This window comes from Toxotes jaculatrix, chromosome 10 (genome assembly GCF_017976425.1).
Source record: "Toxotes jaculatrix isolate fToxJac2 chromosome 10, fToxJac2.pri, whole genome shotgun sequence".
Taxonomy (NCBI): Eukaryota; Metazoa; Chordata; class Actinopteri; family Toxotidae; genus Toxotes; species Toxotes jaculatrix.
Window position 1 is genome coordinate 25030620 of NC_054403.1, and position 15130 is coordinate 25045749.

A 15130-nucleotide genomic window follows, 5' to 3' on the forward strand; every position below is an offset into this window, starting at 1 on the left:
TCCAAGGACACCAAAATTTTCAAGAGGAAGATAAGCACGTGTCTTGTTGCATTTTAAATGAATCAAAATAAATCTGTGTAATGTTTCCACTAAGTTTCTACCAGTAAAAGCCTGTGTAAATGGGACTTATTGGACCACTGAAATGCATTGTGGGTATTTTGAGTGATGGTCACGACATGCTTAGTAATTACCTTTAAGTGGTTTTACCAAATAAAAACAGCACAGATCAGACTTTGACCGTGTAAATTTAACAGCAGCAATTTTATCCACGGAGCTCCAGGACTTTTAAATCTGCAGTCCCTTTAATAAAGCCAAAGCCTAAAGGAAACAGTTGTAACAGATCCAATATGTGTAATTAGAAGCTATATTTTTATACTTAATGGATAGTGTCTAAGCTTAATGAAACCAGCCGTCACACTTTCCTAGCGTTATCATCAAGCCAGCGTGTCTTTAATCTGTCCCTGACACCTCCATCATTTGTCAAGCCCTATTGATTGTGTGTCTGTCCGCAACCAGCATCTGATGACGCCTGAAGAGACAAAAAGTGTCAGCACCTTCCCTGTGACCCCTCCGCGGGGAGGCGAGGTGTCGACCTGTCACTTTGCTCCGAGAGCCTGTCTTTATGTCTGAGTGGGAAACTGCCACACGTCTGCTGGTCTGACCAGCTCTGCAGCAACCCATTCGAGACTGGGTTGTCTGCAGAGGTTCAAAGTCTTCAGGGAATAAGTCATTTCAGTCCACCAAATGGATTTCTATAATAGAATTTTCAAGGGCAGTGGAATAGTGAATAAAGCCTGCTGCTGTATGAGTGTTTGATGTGAGCTGATCACAACTCAGCAATATGAAGACTTCTACCCTGCCCTGTCTAATGAAAGGTACTGAAATGAGCACAGTGTCTTACAATACAAATCCTACAATATATGCTCTGCATGCCAATAAGAGAAGGACATTTCATTTTCTTACCTGCAAAAATAACTGGGGAGCAAAGTTGGAGTCGGTATTTCAGAGGTACAGGGTTCCAGATGTGAAAGGCCTGCACAGTTTCTCCACAGACAGTGTTAGGTAACTGACATTTTGGACCTGTTTCTCCAAATATAAGCACAAAAAAATGAGCGGCTGTGTCAGAAAATATCTATAATATAAAACTGAAATATCTATACACGTAAAGTGAGTCAAAGAAACTGTGTGGTCTGCATTTCAGAGTTCCAGTTCACAATAACGACCAACTGCAAACCTGCACTGGTTTCATCACAGTACCAGACTTTGATTAACCGGGACCTGGACTGAAAATTTGTTGCTACTATTTACGTTTTCTAATTCTCTATTTTTACTAGATTTCGGGAATAATTACCTCATCGCGGTAAACACAGAGTAAGTGAAGCGAACTTGCCTGTTTCTCAAACTCCATTAATCTAAATGAAGATTTCTATTCTATTCCTATTCTCCCTCTAACTGCTGAATTACAGATATTGCCAATGAAACACTCTTATTTAAGATTATTAATTAGACAAGAAATAAGTGTCTTTCAATATCCCAGAGAATCTCATTGTTAAGATTGAAGGCCGCTCCCTGACTCAGGAAATAATCTTTCTGGTGAGCTCAGCCCTTGAGGTTTTTTAATTACCTTAATGCACATCCAGGCGGAAGACAAAGCCTTGACTGTGCAGTCTCTCCTGGTATATTTCTGTGAAGGAGGAGGAACAGAACATTATAAATATAGACTTATCCAGCGGTAATGGTTGGACTGGTGCTCACTTGAACATCAGCCCAGTGTACTCGGAGTTGTACAGTGTAAGTTCACTTTGCGTTTAATACATCCAGCTCCTGATTGTGCCAGTTGTGATTAAGTATGTTCATTTTTATGGGTTTAGAGCAGAAATCAGACACAAAGTCCGTTCATTTCAACCACATATTGCCGGCTTAATCCTTGACCAAAGAAAGTGACATGAACGACTTTGACACCAGTCTTTATATCACTTTCACAGAAACAGACACTTTGCCAGGCACATCATCACATGTCGGCCTGAATCACTTTCCTCTCACTCCATTTGCCGCTGTGCTCGGATCAGCTCTCCATCTTGACACTTGGTAATGTCCCCGCTATCCTCACTGAGGCTTCTCGCCCTGGATAGGGGGATGGGGGTGGATTTTTTTTTTTTTTTTCCCTCTGAGGCATAATGGCTGCTCTCCAGCTCGTGTCAGCCGCTGAAGTTAAGGCCCTGTGGCTGCTGTAGTGTCAGTGTCAGCCCGAGTTAGCTGGGTCTACAGAAAGGAACAGAGGTTTGTCCTCTGCCTCTCTGGGGCTACACTAGGTGCTGCAGACTGTGTTTAACAGAGTGCTGTACCTCCTGCTCTGGGTGCTTTATCAGACACTGCTCAGCCTTGTTCTGCTGCAATGTCTGCACAACCCTGTGCACTGGTGCAATATATAACACCAGCCAACCACAGGAATTTAGTACATTGTAGTTTATTTTCTATCAGCATCTAAGTCAAGGGATGAAGACACTTTCTTAAAATGAAATCATAAATTACAATTTATAAATGAGAGCCAGGTTTTGATCTAAGGGTGCAGGTGTTATCTTTTGATGTCAGTTAAAATAGTAAATAGGAATATATACCCCTACATGTCCTCACACACAAAAATAACAGGCGCTCAAATCACCTAGCTTTTTTAAAGTTTCTCTGTAATCAATTTAACCTGCCTTTAGATTTGTTATAATATTGAGAGTTAGTTTAACTGAGGCTGAAAGCTGATTTTAGATTTGACATTTGAAGTTGAAATTTTGTAATTTTGAGCAAACCCTTCACTGTTGACAAGATGCTCTAAGACTCAAATTCATTAATGAACAGAGACAAGAATAAAGTTGAGAGAGACTGAAGAAAAATAAAAATAACAGAAGATAATTACAGTCCCTTGTGAGATCAGTCGAAGCCGTCACAAAAGATTGGTGCGTATGTTAACAGCTAGCTATAAGCTATCGTCAGTATAGTTGGGACATTGGCTGTTTGGGATGAATGTCCCTAACATGTACTCCTGCAGGGCACTCTAGCTGCTTTCAAATATGCACTGCAACCCTGAACTTTTCTAGACATCACCTGGAGGAGCTGGATGTGTGGACACAAATGTCCAAATCAGTTGAATCGTACTCCCTCGTACAGAGTCTGTGTAATGTCTGATTGAGCTGATGTGTGAACAGAGCTGTTCTTTGTCCGGAGTATCCCGTATGAACACATCTCGCGTGGACAATCTCTGGTTGTGTGCTGCATGTGTGAAAAGGCAACTCTGGACAATATCTGGTGAATCAGATTCGTGGAAACACGAACCTGAACACTGCCATCGGTGTGTGAATATGTGAGTGTGAAGGGGTGAATTAGAGGCAAGTTGTAAAGCAGTTTGGATAACAGTGCAAATATAAATGTATCCCGTTTAACACTTACCATAAAACCTCCAGCAATCAAATTTGTGCAAAATTTGCTGCGCTTTCAGCCTGAACATACCTTTAGAAAGCAGCTATAGCAATGGTTGTTGCCATGGTTACACCAGCTCTAATAACCTTTTAGCTTCGATTTTGATTGGTGGTTGAACTGTTGATCTACGCTGTGTTTGAGGTGTTATGTTTTCTAATTGTAACAGACAGTCAACCAGAAACAAGTATTTACCATTGCAGTAAATGAATCAGTTCTCTTGTTAAGAGGTTTAAGCACTGGATTAGTCCTTACTGGAGCACTGACTAGTGATATAGTGAAGCAGGGACGCACCTAAGTCAAAACATACTGAGCTACTGGTCTGAAATGCTAACTGTATACCTTTCTTATTTTCTGCTCGACCACTTCTCTGCTGGTGCCTGACTACATCTTCCCCTGCAGCCATACTTTGTGATATGCTGCTGAATCACCCACAGCGTCAGACTGCTGAGTGCACTGTACGTGAAGTGAAATACAGTCTACGGCAGTTCTGTTTCACAGTGTCTCACTGCACACTGTTCATGACGCGTTCCTGTTGTCTCCATTCCACCTCTGTCAGCGCATATGAGAAGCAGGTCATCCTAAATTTCCAAATATTCATCATACTATGTGTTTAGATCAAAATTATTCTAATTAACATTTGCCTCGGGAATCTGAACAATAACTGAATACTGTCTGTGTCTGAGATCTGTCTTTCAAATTAATGATTATGAGCAAATTGCAGTTCAAAACCAACTTTACCAACTTTTTAGCCATATTTCTTTCCTCTACTCTGCCCACTTTTATTTCTACTCATGTCCACTAAGATTAACACTACTGTACATCTGCTTAGGAGTTTAGACCTTGTAAGAAAGCAACCAAGGGGGTGTTTTGATAATTGATAATATGAAGAGGTGATGATCTCTTAGTGATCAGTTACTCTGTCAAAAACTGAAGGCCCTCCAATTTTTAAAACGAAGTTAGTTTCCTCTCATATATACCAAATAGCACTTTGAAACACTAAATCTTTTAGACTTTAGGAGAACTAATGGCTAACTCTGCCTTGCTATGTTTTATGGGTGCTCCCTTTAACCAAATATGTTAATGAAGTGTATTAGTATGCTCAGTCACATCTGCTGGAAGAGTTCAAAGACAAAGAACCCCAATCCATCAGTATGCATTATGAACTACTGCTCAGCAGCCTTCCCTGGCGAAGACGCCGAGTTCAGCCGGGGATTGTTTATGAATGTTTTATATCGCTTTGTAATACAATGAATATTTTGTGGACCGGACCCTTGTGGTCAGGATAAAGGGTGTCTCGCACAGTCAATTAAGACAGAGAAAATGTAGTGCGGCAGAATGCCTAAGGTTTAACTTAAAAATTGAAAAGTGGTAATTTTTCTGAGAGAAGTCTCTTAAATTTTCCACACTGCACATTAACAGCATTTGAGCCTCGAAGAGTTCAGTATCGTTAAAACTTTTGAGACAGAGTGACGTTTGTCAAACCAGGCCACCCTGTGAGCAGGATTATTTCACTGTTTTTGTCTTCTGTCAATATTTATAATACACTGGCTCACGCCTCATACTGTGAAGCCATAGCGACACATCTGCAACTCAGAAGTGTACCACATCTAATGCAGCGTATTATCCGTAATCCTGTTTAGTGTCTCAGCGTCAGCCGTTGTGGGCCCTCGCTCTTTTTTCTGTCGAAAGGCATCTCTTTGTTGTGTGAAAGGTCCAGCTCCCCCCTGTGATTGCGCCAAATGGAGTAATATGATCCACTTCTGCTCTTTTCTACACTTTGACAAAACGTCAAGATGTAATCACATACAAGCTATCAGCCATAATTGCTCGCCACAACTACTGTACACATCCTCTCGCGCTGCATATCCATGCATTGTAAACAGAGCCCTGCCTTTGTGGATGGCCCTGCGTTGCCTTGTGGGATTGGATCACAGCCATGTGGTAATGGAAAAGGAGAGTCAGACCACTCCGGCCGTCTGCAAGGTCTTTGTTCTTGCTATTGTCAGCAAACGCCTTCCGATGATGCGGGGGCCACATGCAGTAATCATTCCTGTCTCTCAAGGGCATGACATTGTGGCAGTTCCTTCGAATGATGATGAGTTTTTTCTTCTTTTGTAGTTTAATCTTTGTCTCGTGGAATTTCAGCACGGTGGCACAGGCCTCCCTCACAGTGAAATATTGTTTCCAGGTGGAAGGAGAGGACTGTTTTTTTATGTGTGGAATAGATTCTCAGCTCATGGTTTTTGATGTTGGTCTGTGATTTTCACTGAAAAATACATGAATGTTTTGAAAAAGCTGATTTGAAATACCAATAGATTTCAAATGTCTGGACATAACGAGGCATTATCATAGCCCCTAGCAGTTGCCCAATTCAGCTGGATTTTATGAATGCTATAGCCAGCACCTCTGACAGTTGTTGTACTGTGCAAATCACGTGTTGTTGCTCAAACATTAAATTTTAAGAAGTGGCGAGATGATCAGTTTCCCGTCAAAATCAAAGCAGAAATGAGCCTCACCTCCTGCATTCAGCTGTTTATAGCTTCCATTGCTCAAGAGCTTGAAAAGCACTGTTGAGGACGCATAGTGTGTGACATTAAACAGACATCCCATCCAATATGGTGAAATGCACAACTGCTGAATGAGCTTTAGCTAATGAGCTCCTCTCATACCAGATTCACAGCAACATCTACTCTATTTGCACCACACTTACTACAACAGAACACTTGACGTACATATATGTGTTTATATACTTGCTCAAAATCCTTCAATCATATATCCCCCTTGACTTGAATTACAATGATGCAATGTATTCTTGTCCCCCTCTGTTTCTCTTTGTGGTGACAAATGTTATTAACATGTCAATCAGTGGTGGGAACCATATGACAGCTCGCCTGCCCCCATGGAGTTAAATTATTCATTTATTCTGGCTGTCTAACATCCACTTCTTGCCAATTACATGGCAGTCGTCTCTCTCCCGGAGAACAGCATTTAAAGTGCTTTGTTTTAAGGTACAGCAGCTGGTGGGACCATCCTTTGACATTCTCTGGCCTGAGGGAATAAACATCCTTCACACCACGCCCTTTATGGTCACACACACACCTGATAGACAAGTAAGGACCATTAACAGTGCTGCGACTTCATCCCTTGTCCTCCTCTGCCCACTATTTTCCAGACTGGGTTCTTTTCCAGAGCTCCACACTGTTAGAGATGGAATGCTTTTCATCGAGATTTGAGCATGCCAAACTTCCCTTGGACTGGCCGTGTTCGGGTGGCGGGTGTCTTTGTGCTCACTAATTAGAAGCAGCTTGGTCCAGCATGCCTGTGTGCACAGCGGATCCACACAGAATAACCTCTCCCCCAACTCCCTTCACAGCACACAACACTGTGAAAAATTAAAGGTCTGGCAAGAGACTGTTAGCAAAAGAGCCAAATTTGTCAAACAAGCTTTTTCTACAGGTAATGCTGCCTTTGTCTCCAATGAGATGCCTCTAACTTGTTTTTTTTCTCTCTCTCTCTCTCTCTCTCCTACAACAACTGTCTCTGCTGTTTTGTGTTAAATAAAGTTTAAATAAGTTGTAGACGTGTGGAGTTAACAGTGTTAATTTTGGCAGCTGGTTTTGATTTTTAGTTTTAGTCTTAAGTCTTTGGACTATAATGTCTATCAGTTTCCATCAGTGAGATGATTCTCATCATACATTTTTAAAATGTATGTCTTCAGTGCAGTCCACAGCTGTTGTCTCCTTTGTGGACAGTTACCACAGTTACAGGTGTCTCTCTCAAGGTGTCCATATGGCTCTGTTCATGGGTGCTTCAGTGGAATACCTGCAGGGCTTATGCAAATTTATGCAGTGTACCTGAGGCAGGAGATCTCACCTGTTTTGTCAGTGTCTCTCAGTCTATTCCTGGAGCGCTTCAGTTCGTTTGAGGCAGTTTGTTTGTTTGTTTCTCTTGTTTGAGTAAATTTCAAGGCTTGTGTCTTACAGACACAGCTCTTCCGCAGACACATGAGCTGATCTCCTCTTTCCAAAACTCAGTCATGTTGACCAGACTGTAACTGACTGACTGTGAATTTGCTTGGAGCTGATTGGCTGTAGAAACATTTGAAATGTTCTCTGTTATAAATCCAACCACTGGCAACTTGACAATTTAACACTGGAGATTAAATTTGGGACAGTAAGTAACCAGTGACATTAGACTCAGTCTGGACCAGAGGACCCTTACAAATCTGGTCAGGTTGAGCTATGCAATTTGTGTCATGTGAAACAATGAGCCAATACATTTTTATACAACAGGAATCATTGCTTTCTGATAGGCTGTGCAGGGGAACACAGAGATGTAGTGTATAATACATATGGCTACCAGTGCATTCATTTTTCTATTTATTTGTTTTATTTATTTATTTATTTTGTTTATTTATTTTTACATGTTTACATGTTCAAAAGGAGGGGGGGCCTGGGCTCTACCAGATCTGCTATCCATGCTTTTAAATGTATGAATGGCTGTCACTGACCCATGGAACACATTAGATAATAGAGGATGTTGCTGGTGAGTGGTTGCATTGTCATGGTCTTGCTATATTTAGTCAGTATGCAGCAGACTTAATTATTGATATTAGTGTCACTTTTTGTAAATGGAGGATGAGCCTTCTCTGAATATTTGCTGTAGAGTATTTGTCCATGTGTGTAATCTGTGCAGTGTTGAAATCTATCACTGAGACAGGGGCTGTCCATATGGCAGAATTTCAAAGGACACTTTTAGGGAAGTTTTTGTTTTTAATGCATTCAAATATTAAATCTTAATCAACCCATTAAAACTTAATCTCGTGTGCACTCACTCAATTCCCAATCCTGAAGGAACATATTGTTATCAAAGAGCTGACAGAATAACAAATAATTTCACATCCTTAGACACTGCAAATTCTAAGACATCTGATTTGAGTTGATGTAAGAGCCTACAAAAAATAACGAAACACAAAAGACATTTTTCCTTTCGTAGGCCAAGATTTGCAGGTTTTTTGGGCCAGTATGTGGAGACGAATATTTAACTGACAACAGTGCATTGGAAAACATCTTGAGAGCAGAGAGGCTTTTGGATGCATGAACCTGTGAGCTGCGACGGAATCTGTCTGGATCCCTCTCGTCCACGCATTACTGACCAATTTAAGCCAACAAGAGAGGTGGAGGGAAGGGGGGATAAAAGCTAGAAAGAGAGAAGGAGAGAGAGACAATGTACTGCAAAACAGCATCGCCCTGGGTTTAATTGGGAGAGCTTTGGCATTTTTCCGAAATGAAACAACAGGGAAACAGGAAATGCAATTACACCCACAGAGAAATGTGTCAAACAGGTTGTGAGCTTTCTCGCCATGCAGTCTCACTCCTCTGTAATGAACAGTTTCTGTAGCCAAAGGCTCTGAGGGTAGCTTGTTTCACTAAAGGTGTGAAGTGAAGCCTCTGTGCTGAGAGGTTTTGAGAGAGACGGCACCACTCGCCGGGTTCTTTGGGCGCAAGATAAATAGTGAAAAGCCATGCTATCTTTAACAGACCTCACCATCTGGGCCTGTCGCGTGCAGGAGACAGCATTAGACGACGCTAAAATTGTCAACAGATCTATGTCACGTGCTGCGGTTTATTCCTGGTGTAAATAGCTCTTTAATTAATGTAAACATATCATTTGGCAGGTGACGAGATATTAATAGCCGGTCAAAAGGGAAACAGATATAACAAAAATGGTTCTGTCAGGGTCGTAGAAAGATCCTGAATAGCCTGTTGTGTACACTGTGTAATTGTCTCTTATCTTTAAATGACATGTTGCATGCTGGGATAATGAGCAAATGCCACTCAAACGAGTGTGACACAAATGTCACAGTGATGAATGAGAAGGTTCGGGGATGATAGTGGTGACAATGGGACCTTCTTCACAACACGCGCTTGTTGTTAGTGGCTCTTTCAAAGCGATGAACCATATTCCAAATGTAAACATTGCCTCATTTCTGCAAATTTAAACCATTCTATGTAATGTTTGTTTTTCTTCAGTGGTCAGACTCCTAACTACACTGTAAAAAAATTATCTAATTCAGCCTTAATTTGCCATTTTAAGTGTACTGAAAACAAGAAGATGGAGAAAAATATAGAAATAATAAATATAAATAAAAATATATATAGTTTTACCATGACTTTCTCTACTCAGCTATCCAGATTATGGGGACAGGGGCCCTTCCTGGAGCTAAGCCCGTGAAGGGCAGCCCACCAGCAAATGCCTGGTGTCCAGGCCTATGCCTATGGGGCCCAGTTGGGAGCAGCCCAAACAAAATGACATGGGACCACCAGACTGTGCTTCCAGTTGGGTGGCAGGCGAAGGCCTTGGCGTGCTGACACCAGGCTATGCAATAAAACATTGCTTGTCCTGGTTGACAGTGCTAATAAAGTCTGTTCAAAACAGATGCTGCATGCCGGAAGTGATGCATGTGAGGAGACGTTTGTATCTTCATGAGTATGAAGATACATGTCCTCTGTTAACATCAGGCTTCTAACTTTCCACCTTTGACACAGTATGAACATGTTTAACATGTGAAAGCTGTCATAAGTTGTTTCTCTCACTGCTCACTGCTCCGTGGCAACATGCTGAAAGTCACAGATTTCAGCTTTAATGTTCAGTATAAGATTAAGTTTTGAGATTTGGGTTTATAGTGTAACTCCCTAAAGATGAAACACTTTACTCTTATCATTGTCTCAGCTTTTCATCACATCCATTTTTATTCAGATTCATTCTCATTATCTCATGTCGCCTTCATCGCTTCAACTTTAAACACAGACATGATATTTTCATCGTTCCTAGATAAAGACAGATCAAAGTGAGTTATTGTTTGGGTGGTGTTACTCGCCGTATAAAGTCTTCACAAATTAATGAATAACTCAGGTCATTGTCTCAGCATGTCATCACATTCAGTTTAACTTTGATTTATTATCATTGTGTGTCCTTGCTCTGCTGCACGGCTTGAAAAGGCCTGGAAACACTTGTTAGTCCTTCCTTGTCAGGACACACAGTCGGGGGAAAAGGCTCCTGGTCGTTGCACACAGATGTGATATTGCGATCTTTCCACATGATATAGTGTTGCAATCAGTCAGCACGTGCTACAACCCCATCATCAGACTCTACTGCTACAGGAAGGACCTTCTTTGATATTTTCCAAATGAGTGGAACTTTGTGTCAGGAGGGCAACAGCTTACAAGGTTGATTCACAGTCTGCGATACGTGTAATCATCGCTCGCCTGGATTAACAGGTTTCCCCGGGGTCACGTTGCCTCTCTCGCTCTGTGGGACACCCAGGAAACATCTGGAACCGCCATAGGCTAAATGCTGGTCCAAACGAGGAATCGTCAGCTATTTTAGTGTATCAAGCTTTGGAGCTGGGAGTTTGATCAAAGCCCGGCTCACTCGACTTTGTCTGGCCCCCCCTCCGTGGGCTTTTCATCACATCACATCACAAGGACAAGGAGAAGCCTTGGAACAGTGAGAAGCCACGCCAGAGCAATTAAAGCAGCGAGTCAAAGACACAACATGCCACCGCTGCCAGGTGAAAAAAGAAAATGTATCTTCAAAGTGAGTGCCTTTCAGAAAAGAAGATATAAAACCCACAAATTGTGTTTTAATTGCTTTCAGCGATCCAAGGGTCACTAGACACACTGAGCACGTAACTGTCCGTATAAAATTTTAACTCAGGTTTGGAAAAAGAAAAACACCAAAATTGCAGCGACATGTTATTTTCTTTGAGGCGAACATATCCTTGGGTAAGAAATCCAGTCTTTAAAATGTCAGCCTTTCAGGAACTACAAAAAAAACAACCTTGTTTTGAGCACCATGTATTTTAAACTGTATCCAGCTGTACTTGAAAGGGCCTGATTGAAAGATTGAAGGTTGGGATGGATTGTCTCGGCCCACAGAGGAGAAACTTCTTAATCCTTCATTTGAAATTAAACGTTAACAGTAAAGTATTAATGAACTTTGTTGTATCAGAAGTCAATCACCAATGTTTAAGAAGAGGGTTCTCATATGATATAACTAATCTATTTTCCACTGCTCTCTTTCCCATGTCAGAAATCTTTCTCACATCCCATCATGCAGTCTCCACCCCAACCACCGGTGGTGAGTGTACAAAATGACTATTGCACCAGAGACCAGGGTTTGCATCCAGAGTCCTGTGTGTGGTTAGGGTTAGGCAACAAAAGCACTTTGGATAAAGTCTGTGAAAGATAAATGTGTCTAAACACAACCATCACTCAGTGTAATAAAAATGGAAAATTTCTGTCCATGTACACGTTTTAGTACATAAAATTTTGACAGTTTCACGGACTGCTGTGACATCGGGTTGCAAATTCAAGTGCACTAGTTTTAAAATCATGCTGACTGTCTCAAAAAACTGGAAAATTTGAGCCCATGTATACAAATCAATAGATTACATTTCATAAATATTTCACAAACTACCATGAGACTGAGTTGCTGCTACACACTTGCGCCTCACTTCACTCGTTTTTCATATCCCTCCACCTCCCTTTCTCCTCCCGAATGACATCAGACATCACATCCCTGTTGTCCTCACTAGAAATATGAAATACAGTACAGATGTGGTGTTTCAACACAACCTTGAACTGTGATCATGACTTCACTGCTGCACTGAGGCTCAGCCAAATATGTTGCACAAGTATTCCATTGCATTATACCTAATGTTGCTCTCTCTTTTGCCACAGTGGTAAATTGAGAATCTCCAACTTTTCCCTTGGAATTTAAATGGGGATAAAGTGTAGACGTTGACCTTTTCAAGTTTTCTGATGCTGGTATTTTTTTCCTGTCTTCATTTTTTAATTCTGGCATTTTTCCCCCTTCAATGTTTTTAACAGTAAGTACTGTGGTGTTTCTGCTCTGAACTTTCTAAAGATAATCTGACAGTCAGACAATGCACCGTAGTTCATCTTCTATTTATTTCACACTGCTGCTGCAGCTGCTCGTGGCAGCATAATACACATCACCCTCTGTGCGTCACCAGGCACCTGGTTTAAATGCTTTCAGGAGCTTGTGTTAGATTCAGTCAGTACTGTGAGCTGCAACTGGCAGTGTCCAGGCCTATGGCTACACACAACACTCTTCTCTGCATAGATTCATAGCTTCCCTGTGTAAATGCTAATGAATGAGGCCAAGACATACTAACATACCTGCTGTTAACATGCCGGTTAAACACTCTTTATAAAGTAATGTTTGCATATTCATGTGTAAAGTGCAGCATCTTCACTGGAATTTTTTTAATGTTAGTATTTTAACAAGCAAACTTTTGTACGTTAAGATGAAAATTCATCTGAGACGTTTAGACATTTCAGTCAATAGCTTTTGACTTGTTGGTGGCACTAGATGAAATGTCAGGGCATCATCAAAGCCATTCAGACTGATCTTCTGGGGACCATTAGTTGCTCTTCCAGATTTCATAGTAATCGATCCAGTAGTTGTTGAATCCAGTTTGTGTTGTGGCTCTGACTTTTTAGGATGAACCTATTTTTTTGTAGTTAGTAACATTGAGAGCATGAGGGAAAAAAATTAAAGCCTCACCCCAAAAGGCGGTGAATGATGGAGGTTAATATAGCTTTTGAACTTGAGTGCAGGTGTGCTTGTTAAAGTCAAAATGTTCTGTCTGCTATAAAGGGTGTATCTTGCTTTTAAACCTTCAGTGAGCTGTTTTTCACTAGCACAACCTGCAGTAAGCTCAGAAATGGCCAGACATAGATCTGTCTCTTATCCGTCTCAGGGGATTCAGTGGTATTGACCTCTGAACCATAAAAATGCAATACAGGAAAAAAGAGAACAGAGCTGCTGGGATACATCGGGTTGAGTTGCAGGGCTTTTATTGATCCTGTTCCTATGTTCTGCAGTGTTAAATTAACATTATGCCATTCTGTAAAAACTTCAGTCCCTGTGTTGCAGCACAGAAGCTCTTCAGTCCGAGGGAGAACACATGTCTTTACCTCTAAGACAGTCCAACATTGCTCTTTGATGCCACCCCAACAGGCCCAAAATGGAACAATCTGCTTCCACCTGAATTCACCTTCACAACCCATTTATGTTTTGTCCTGTATAATTTGTCACAACTTGCTCATGGTACAGAAATGACCAACAGGAACAAACAGCCATGCGCTCTTAATTATCTGTTAACAATGGCAGAAAAACTTGAAAGCTTTATCTGGAGAGGACACTGACAGCACAGTAAATCAGTAAATCAACAGGGCTCCGAAGGTGATCTGCTTTCTCTTTATGTACTGGGACTGTACCTGTGTTATTTAGATTGTCTTCCCAAAGACATGTGTCTTACATGCGTGTCATATAAATGGCAATTGTGTAACGTGAAAGATAAAAAGATTCTGAATTTAGTAAAGTACAAAAGTGCATTGAGCCTTTAGTTGTTTTGCGTTGGTTTCACTGCCTGCGACCAGTCTTCCCTCGGTCTGTCATATGAGGGCTGTTGAAATCACTGACTCTTCCCAGTGGATGTATGATATGAATGTCAATCCAGTGGCTCCTGAGAAACAAATGCAAAGTACTTCTTTCCTGACAGGTGACATGGTGGTCTAATGGTTGGCGACAATATCCCATTAGTAAAAAGGTTACAGGTTTTAGTCCCAAATATGCAGGACATCCTGTTCAGGGGTCCTGGATCAAGACATCAGACTCTTACCTGTTCACTTGTTGTTTGCTCTTCTCAATAAGTGTTCAGCTCAGTGTAATCCACTACGGCCTCTCTCTGTCTCGAGGGTGCTATTGTTCTCTGGTCAAACTGACTTTAGTTTTATTGATGCTTGTTGTGCTTCTGTCTGTGCTTCCACCATTAGAAAATCTTTACAATAGAGTGCTATTGTAGAGCCTAGGGAAAAGCTGCACAATGCCATCATTCGTCACCTGTATTGGTATTCTTTAGTGCTGTGGTTTGTTTCAGAATTCAAAATAGGTTGTCCTGCTGTTGCCTTCATACTTTTTGTTCAATACTTCCCCACAGGTACAGTACTTAAATGGACCAGCATGAGAGTGCAAGCTTCACTTTGTCAGTGCTGGAGTCGATTTTGTGACTTGGTTGAACAATAGGCGATTAAGTTTGACGTCCAATCAGTCAGTGCAAATAACTGAAATTATGTTGTTTCAATCACCTCATTTGTGAAAAAGGAGAAAAAAATTACGGTTGCCAAAATATGAAAAATACCTGAGCTATAAGTAAAGATTATTAACGCAGGATCTGTCTGTCAAGTTTGCCTTTATAAATGATGGTTATAAATGATTGTCAATAATAAATAATAATGGGTGCAATAATGGGTTAACTTTACGCGGTACCCATTGCTAGAAAACCCCATAAGACAGGGGATTGTTTTACCAAATTTTATATTTTTAATGAATTTTAGTTTTTGGTTAATTTATCCAAGCTAAAACATGATGTGGTTACAAACTGTTATCTACTATGTATTCTCTCCAGTTTTCAATGCCTTCTGCAACACTGGGTCAAATGAACCATATTTTAGTTTGGGTAAATAAACCAATAGTAAAAACAAAAATAATGTTAATAACACCAACACTCTGTCTAAACAACCAGTTGGGGTTAAGTTAAATGAGTCGATTTTAACACAGTGATTTTTTT